The following is a 9276-nucleotide window of genomic DNA, read 5'->3' as shown; positions in this document are numbered from 1 at the left end:
ATACCTAGAAAAGCTCTAACTTATTTAAATTTACTAGTATTTCTATAAGCATCATGATCATAACCCTTTTTACTGTTATTGTATATACAGTTAGCATTTAATCATTAGTGCTAATTTACTATTATGTTAGTAATTATATCATCTTTTAATTACACAAGGCCTTGCACATAGACACTGCTCAATAAATGCTTGCAGAATAAATAAATGGAGTCACATTGGGGAGATTCCTAATCAGGCTCACACCTTATTGGCTGTGTGAGGTGAGCAAGTTATTAACCTACTTATGCATTTCCTTCATCATTGATAATGAGAGTGTGAGCCCTTAGATTATGTGGTTTTGTGGGAGTTAAATGATTTGGTATATAGGAAGTGATGTCACATGTTTGCTCTCTAAATATTACCTGCCTTCATTCTCTGGCAGGGATTCTCTGAATCTTGTGTTTGAATGGTCACATCACTGATGAGATGAGGGAAGTTTTCTTGGATAGTTTCATGGAATGTTTGTCCCAGGGTGGTCTCTGTCTCTCTATCTGCCTCAGGGATTCCAATTAATCTTAGGTTCAGCCTCTTGAAATAATTGCTCATCTCTTGGCGGTTTTGTTGTGTCTTTTTAAGCTTTTCTATTTTTTTTTTTAACAATTTGGGTTAGTTCCATGTTTTGGTCCTCAAGCTTTGAGATCTTTCTTCTGCTTGGTTAATTCTGCTTTCCATGCTTATTGTTATAGCCAGATTGTGAGAAAGGAGATGCCAACATGTAGAGAGGGTTGAATTATGAGTCTTTTATTTAGCCGGCAACCATGAGTGGATGAGTGTCCAAAGAACTCTCAGCCCTGAACAGAGTGCGCAGGAGGTATATAAAGGCAGAAATTATATAGGCTGTACAGTTTGATGGCATATTATTTGGTTGCAAAAGGGTACAGATGGCTACAGTATTTGTAATTAGAGAGTTTCCAAGCACCGAGAACAAGAATGTGGGTGTGTGATGTAATTACGGGAAGGTTACATAAGGGGGTTATTTCTAAGTAAATGGAAGATTTGTTACAAAATGGAGTTACTGATGTCAAGCAAGCTATTATAGGTTATTATGGGTTTTGCAAATGGATATTTCATTCCCCCCTTTTAGTTGTTCATGAGTCAATGTGTTGACTCATCAGTCTTAGGTCAGCATTAATTTCTTGTGCAAGGTTAGATAGACCTAGTTCTCCACAGACCAGAGTGGCAGTGCCGATTGCAGCTGTTCCTGCTAAACTTAGCCCGACTAAGGCAGGTACTAACAAGGGAACAGCATGTTTTGAATGAGCAATTGGAAGACCAGGGGGATTGAGTAGGAGGGCTCCATCGGGACCAGTATAAAGATAAACCTGAGGTAACATATGAACAGTAATATATATAAGGTAACTTTTTGTTAGTAGCACATTTTGTAAGACCTGTAGAACTAGCTAGCCAAATGTTGGCAGGGGCCACGTACGTCATGGATTCGGCCATGGTTATCAGAGATAACAATAATTTCAGAAATTATTAACCAATAAAACAGTCCACTCCGAGCTGTTGGAATCTACATTTTAGCTGTGCATCAGTTGGCCAGACTGTGGTGAGGTTGAAGTAGGATGACATGCTTGGAGGGTGATTTTGAGAGGGTTTTCTGGGTCCTTTTCTGCAGTTCAAAGGTCTAAGCAAGTTGGGGCAATGCTATTAAATCCAGTTTTATTGACTCATGATTCCAGGCCAGTGTTCCATCAACCTTGAGTGCTGTCAGGGTGGTGAGGATGACAACATAGGGTCCATTTCAGGCAGGGGTCAGTCCTTTTTTCTGGAACTTTTTGACATAGACCAGGTTTCCAGGCTGGAAAGGGTAGCAGGGTGTGGAGGAGGGTGTTGGTAAGACGGCACGGAAGTTAAAGTGAATGGTAGCTTGGACTTTTTGGAGACACTGGAGATAATTTAACAGAGACTGATTAGTAATTTCTTCAAGAATGGGATCCTACAACCAGGATAACACAGGAGCAGGTCTTCCAAACATGATTTTATATGGAGTAAACCCAATCTTGTATGAGGTGCATCTAGCCTGGAGAAGGGCCAGAGGCAAATGCTTACTCATTTTTTTTTTACCAGTTTCTATTATGAATTTAGTAAAGTACTTTATAAAGTTCGGTTCATGCATTCTACCTGTCCAGAGCTTTGTGGTTGGTAAGCACAATGTAATTCTTAATCAATGTTTAGTGCTTACTTACCAGCTGAACTGTGGTTGACGCAAAGGCAGGACCATTATCAGAGTCAATAGAGAGGGGGACCCCAAATCTTGGAATTATTTTGTTTAACAAAAACCTTGCAACCATAAATGAGGTTTCATTTTTTTTTTGTGGCAAAGACTTTTACCCATCCAGAAAAAGTATTTACAGAAACACCAGTAGACAGTTGTATCCCGCCTGAGGGGTTTTATTTCAGTAAAGTTTATTTCCCATTTTTTTGCCAGGGCTTAATCCACTAGTCCTGATTTCTTTTGGAGGCTTTGGCCCTTGTTTTGGGTTAACATGGGCACAAGCAAGTCACATTTCACCTGCTGAGACCTTTTAAATTACTCATATGCTAAAAGTGATTTAACAGCTCAGTCATTCTGGTACCGCCCAAATTGGTGGTGGAATGAAGCTGTTTTACTAATGTATGTGGGAGTGCTGCAGGCAAAATAATTCTAGAGTCCTTAGCCCACCAGCTGTCAGACCTTTTGTGAGCTCCTGCTGGTTCTTTTGTTTTTCTCTTTGGGTATAGTTAGGCTGTTGTGGGAGAGAAGAAACTGGAAAAATATTAGTTAGGATAGTCAGGGGCTCAACCGGAAATTCTGCTGCCTTTCTAGCTGCTTAATCTGCCAGGCAATTTCTGGATGCTTCTGGAGTGTCTGATTTTTGGTGTTCCCTGCAATGAATGACAGCTACCTCTTTGGGGAGCCATATAGCATTCTGACACCTAGCCATCGAAGAGGGCTAAGATTTCTTCCTTGTTTTTTATAGTCTTACCTACCACAGTAAGAAGTTCTTGCTCCTTGTAGTTCATGACATGGACATGAAAAGTAGCAAAAGCATACCAACTGTCAGTGAAGATGTTTACCTGTTTTCCTATTTCCCAGCATAGGGCCATTGTTAAAGCAATTAACTCAGCCTTTTGAGCAAATGTACCGCTAGGCAAAGACTGTGACCAGATTACATCATGAGCTGTGGTTACTGTTGCACCAGACTTGTGGACTCCCCCTATTTCCAGACTGCTACCATCGGTGAACAAGTCAGCATCAGCCTGGGTTAAGGGAGTATCCCGGAGATTGGGGAGGCTGGACTAAGAGATGTTCAATATGTCTTCACAGTTATGAACTGGAATTTCCAGATTATTATTGGGCAGCAGAGTAGCTGGATTGAGGCATTGAGTAGGAGTGAAAGATAGTTTAGACTGGTCAAATAGGAGTTTTTGATACTGGGTGACTCATGCATTTGACATCCAGAGGCCAGAGGCTCCCCGGAGCAGAGTTTTAACAGCATGGGGAACAGTTAAAGCCAGGTTTTGGCCAAAAGATAATTTATCTGCTTCCTTAACTAGTATAGCCATGGCTGCAATGCCCAAATGCAAGAGGGCCAGCCAGAGGCCACTGGGTCCAGTTTTTTTGACAAGTAAGCCACCAGTCACCTTCATGATCCTGGAGTCTCAGTGAGAAGCCCTTTTGCAATTCCCTGCTATTCATGAATGAACGAGTGAAAAGGCTTGGTGACATTTGAGAGGGCTAAAGCAGGGGTTTGGGTAAGAGCCATTTTCAACTGCTGGACTGCTTGTTCCTCAGTAGCAGTCCATTTTAGGGGCTGGTCCCCTGCAGTAGCTGTGTATAGAGAGGCTTGGCAATTTCAGCAAATCCTGGGATCCATAACCAGCAATACCCCACCACCCCCAGAATTCTTGTACCTGTGTTTTCAAAGTTGGTGAGGGGATTCAGAGAATGGCTTACTTCTAGGCTGAGGTTAGGGCTTGTTCACTCTTTTTCAGCTGGTATCCCAGATAGGAGAATTCAGTTGAGTGGAGGTATGCTTTCTGAGCTGATACACAGTAGCTCAAGTCCTGGAGAAGCTGCCTCAAAGTCTTAGTGCCTTTTAGGCAAGTGTCCCAGTCTGCAGCTGTGAGCAAGGGATCATCTACATACTGGAGCAAAGTACATTCAGGGTTTAAGACACAGAACCCTGACAAATTTTGTTGTAAATCTTCCCAAAGTGTGTTGAGGAGTTCTTGAACCCCTGTGGCAGTAGGTCTAGGTTAATTGACTGGTGTCTCCTGAGTCAGAATCTGCTCATTCAAAAGCACTTTAAACCTAGCACAGTGTATACCTGATGCTGAAGGGGAAGCAAGCTGAGCAATGTGTATGGGTTAGGAACAGTAGGATGGATATTTTCAACCCATTTATTAACTTTCCTTAAGTCCTGAACTGTTTGATAATCAGATGTTTCTGGGAAGGTTCCAGGTAGACTGGCAAGGTGTCAAAGTGTTAGCTGCTAAAAGTCTTTTAAGATGTGGAGCAATTCCTTTGTGGGCCTGTAAACTCATGGGATATTGACAAATACAAACAGGAGTAGGTGATGTCATCAAACTTACCAAAACCGGGTGATGCTTTGCCAATCCCGGTGGATTGGTCTCCACCCAGACTGAAGGAAATTCCTGCTGCAACTGTAGAAACAAGCTTGATGAGCCATTCTCAGTAGGAGACTTAGAAGAAGTTAACAGATATTCCTCAGAAAGTGGAACAGTTAATAGCATATGATGGGTAGTGTTGGTAGGAATATACATTTTAGTCTTATCTGGTGAAAACAAAAGAGTTGCTCTTAGTTTTCTGTGCAAATTTTGATCCATGAGAGGGTATAGGCAGTCAGTGGTTATCAGAAACAAGTGGGTAATCCATTTTATTTTGAGTTGGAGTCTCACTCGGTCACCCAGACTGGATTGCAGTGGCTGCTCCCGGCCACCGCAGCCTCGACCTGCTGGGCTCCGGTGATCCTTCCACCTCAGCCTTCCGAATAGCCAGAATTACAGGCGCATGCTACCATGCCTGGCTGATTTTTTGATTTATTGTAGAGATGAGGTCTTGCTGCCCAGGCGGGTCTTGAACCCGCGGGCTCAGGCAATCCACTCAGCCTCCCAAAGGTGCAGGATTACAGGCTGAGCCACTGAGCCCAGCTCGGTAATCCATTTTTGAGCTAAATCAACTGTCTGGTTGGAGGTGAACTCGCAGTTTGCTTGTGCCCATTGCCCCTTAAACAGATATTTTGCTTTTAGAATATAGGCCCTAACAGGGACTTCAGGACTGACAGTTCTGCCCCAGTGTCCACTAAGAGTTGGACTGGGAGGTCCCCAATAGTGGTGGTTACCATGGGCTCTTGTAGGCCTATGGTAAAAGAGCCCCAGCCTCCTAAGCCTGAGTCATTTTCCGTTTCATCAGTAGAGGGCAGGACCAGAAGTGACTTAGAGTCCTCTGTCTTTGGGCAACAAATTTTTACCCAAAAATTTGCCCAAAGTCCCAGTTCCTTATAATAGGCACATTGATTTTTAGCTAGCTGGATGTGTCCAATTTCCTTCCTTTTTTAGCTTCTCCTTGTGGTCTATGTGCCAGTTTTGAGCCAGATTGGGAGGCCTGAATGGCAGCAACTAGTACTTTTGTCTTCCATTTTGTTGATCTGTTTAACTTTTGATCTTTCTCTTTCTGTTTCTCAGCATCACAGTTGTTAAAAATTTTTTGGGCTACCTTGAGTAACTGAGAAAAGTTCATCCCAGCAAAAGCCTCAAGTTTCTGTAATTTTTCCAGATGTCAGGAGCCACCTGAGCCAAAAAGTCAAATTGACTGCTCAAGCATTATCAGAGGCTGAGGGATTGAATGGGGTATAGGTATAAAAAGTCTCCTGGAGACATTTAAGGAATGCCCCCAGAGATTCCTTGGGACCCTGGAGAATCTTGGTAGTTTTAGAAAGATTGATAGGTTTTCAGGCTGCTCCTTTTAGACCAGTTATTAGAATCTGGTAATAAGTGTCTAATGCTCTGGACCCTGCTGAAGTGTTAGGATCCCAGTCAGGACGGGAGGTGGGCAAAACTTCATTTAGTATTTTTTAGTTTTCCTACTGTGTACCGGCAACCAAAGCCAGAACAGATTTTTTGGGGTTTTTCCCTGATATGTTCCTGCTCCTCAGAGGTTGGAAAAAAAAAAAAAGGTCAGGAGAAGCTGCTGGCAATCGTCCCAGATGGGGCAATGAGTCTGCATGCCTGACTCCATTAAAGCAATCAGAGCCTGCCATTTGTCTGGGAATGATTTTTTTTTTTTTCAGTTTTCTGATGCCAAAGTATCTGACAGTGTATCTAGCTTTGGAAAACACAGGAGAAGTAACCTACAAAACGACTTAACCAGGTAGATATGGTCAGTTTTCAAACCTTATCAGGTCATGCACATGTCATACAAAGTGTTTACCATTTTAAATTTTACCTGTCTCATAAGAGGTTACTAATCAGCAGACGATTTAACCTTAAAGTTAAATGTATGAGCATTTTATTGATAATTTAGAAGGTTTAACCGTTTGTAACCAATAATTTCAAATTAGTCATTCTTGTAGCAAAGTATTTATATAAATAAAGATCATTCTGATCTTGGCTAGGCTTGTAATTTTGTAACATTTGATGAAATGTAATGTTGACAGTTTTAAAAATATATTTTTATACTATTGTTAATCGTTAAAGTCATATGAACTTGAAAAGCATTTTATGAGTACTTATTTACTTAAAAGCTAACTTGGTAACATGCTGGACAAAACATATAACATACAACATATAACATGCAAACGTAATTAAACAAATCTAGATTTAATAACCTTTACTTTTAAATTTTAGTTATGAAGCAGTAATAAATTTATTATTATTTTTTAAGATATTTAAATTTAAATTATATTTGTGACAAAATTGGAACAAACTTACATGGCTAAACTTTGCCCCAATAGGCAGTTCAATAAAAGCTGTGCAGGTTGAAATGATGCCTGCCTTTTTAGTTACAACTGGCTGAGCTGTATAAGCAATACCAATGAAAAAGGGCAAAATAAAGACAAAAACATACTTAGAGAAAACCAGAAAATCAAAATCAGAGCTCTGAAACCAGAAAACAGAATTATGGCCATAAACAGAACAAACAAAATAAATTCAGCCCAAGTAACATGAACATCCAGAGACCCTGTAGTTAGCCATGCAACATTTAACAAAGGACAACTGATTTCACAGAGGATCTGGAGTCTGTCTTTTGAGAGCCAGACCCTACAATCCTCCACGAATTGAACAGAGAAGTTACTTATCATACAGTCCAGAGAACTGGAGGGCTTTGAAGCCCATTGTTCCATATTGTCAAAGCCAGTAAATTACAGGAGGCACCTGAAGAGGATCAGACCTCCAACCATGAAGAGATACAGAAAAGCCAGAAGATTCTGAACTGAGGGCCAGTCCAAAGGTGCAGTAGAAGCAAGCCCTGCAGCAAACAGCACAGCAAGAATGCAAAGAAAAGAAAGGGGCCAAGGATGACAGGGATCTAGAAATATCACAGGCAGTCAGAAGTCTCAGTGGGTACCCAAACAGAAACCAGATACTAAACCGAGACACTGTTCTACCAAGGTCTTGGGTCAACAAACAGAGCCTAAGGAGCAACCTTGACAGGCTCCGTCCTCTTCAACAGAGTTATGGCCACATACAGATCGAACAGATTAAACAGATTCTTACCTCCTAGGAGAATGCAGATGGATGCAGGAATTTTTGAGGAGGGAGGAAATTGGCGGTCATTCCTTCTCCCTCCGAGCCAGATGAGAGGCTATGGGACCCTGGAACAACTCAGGGGGCACCTCCCCCATAACTCCTCCACTGAGCCAGGAAGAACTGGAGCAAGGCCACCTTCTGAGGTTGGCAAGTCTTGCAGGGACCTGCAAATGTTAAAGCCGGATTGTGAGATAGGAGACACCAACACATAGAGAGCATCGAATTATGAGTCCTTTATTTAGCTGGCAACAAAGAGCAGACTATGGTCCAAAGACCTCTCAGCCCCAAACAGGGTGAATAGGGGATATATAAAGGCAGAAATTATATAAGCTGTACAGTTTGACTTATATCTTCTTGGCATAATATTTGGTGGCAAAAGGGTACAGATAGCTACAGAATTTGTAACTAGGGAGTTTCCAAGTACCAAAGGGAACAAGAATGTGGGTGTGCAGTGTAATTATGTAGAGGTTGCACAGAGGGTTATATCTAGGTTAAAATGGAAGATTTGTTACAAAATGGAGTTACTTATGTCAAGCAAGCTATTACTGGTTATTACAGGTTTTGTAGATAGGTATTTCATTATCAGTTTGTTGTTTATTTCATTCACTGTATTCTTTATTGCTGTTACCTGAGTTATGAACTGCCTCATTCTTTCCTTTTGTCTCTCCTCATTTCTATTTATCCTCTTTATTAATATCTTGACATCTGGGTTTGTGGTTTGAGACCAGTCATTCTGGGGGCTCTTCATTGTTTGAGTTCTGAAGTCTGTCTTCTAAGTGGTTGACCTCCCAGGGTTCTGTGTGAGATCCATATTCTTCCTTTGGTTGTTCTTCATTTGTGTAGATTTTCCTCCCCATTTTTAAAAACTCTTCTTTAATTCTGTTGTTCAGGGGTGGGTATTAGCTTTTACTTCTGTTTGCTCAATCTCCCATTCTTTCTTGTGTAGATCCTCTGACTTTGTTCATTTCTGAAGCTGGGTTGTAGTGAGAGGCTGTGATTTTTGCATTTTGAGGTTTAACTGAGAGGGGAGCTGTGATTCAGGAACTATCTGCAGATCCCAGTGTCTGCTGACAGGTGTTTGGGCCCCCTGGAACCTACTTCCTATAGCCTTACAATCTGTCCATGCAGTGGGGGCATAGGTTTGCCTCCTGAAAGCAAAATGAGATAAGAAAAAGGAAAAGGAGGGAAAAAGAAAGGAGGAAGAGGAGAGGAAGGTGGAGAGAGTGAAAGGAAGAAGAGGGAAAAACAGACAGGCACTAACAAATGAAAAGAGACACAAAGTCAGAAAGATTGTTTTAAAAAAACAAGCATACAGACAATCATACAAAGACACAAACCAATAACCCCCCCATTAATGTATTCTCCCTCAAAAATACCCATGCACAAGCAGGAAGAATAAAAAAAAGCATTAAAATTGCAGAAACAAAGCAAGTACAAAACATAATCAAAAACAGAAAGAGAGAAGAGGAAAAAAACTGA

Source organism: Carlito syrichta, unplaced genomic scaffold, assembly GCF_000164805.1.
Source record: "Carlito syrichta isolate Samal-C Ts95f unplaced genomic scaffold, Tarsius_syrichta-2.0.1 Scaffold311832, whole genome shotgun sequence".
Taxonomy (NCBI): Eukaryota; Metazoa; Chordata; class Mammalia; order Primates; family Tarsiidae; genus Carlito; species Carlito syrichta.
The sequence above is the reverse complement of the archived record's forward strand: the minus strand, read 5'-3'. Positions refer to the sequence as shown.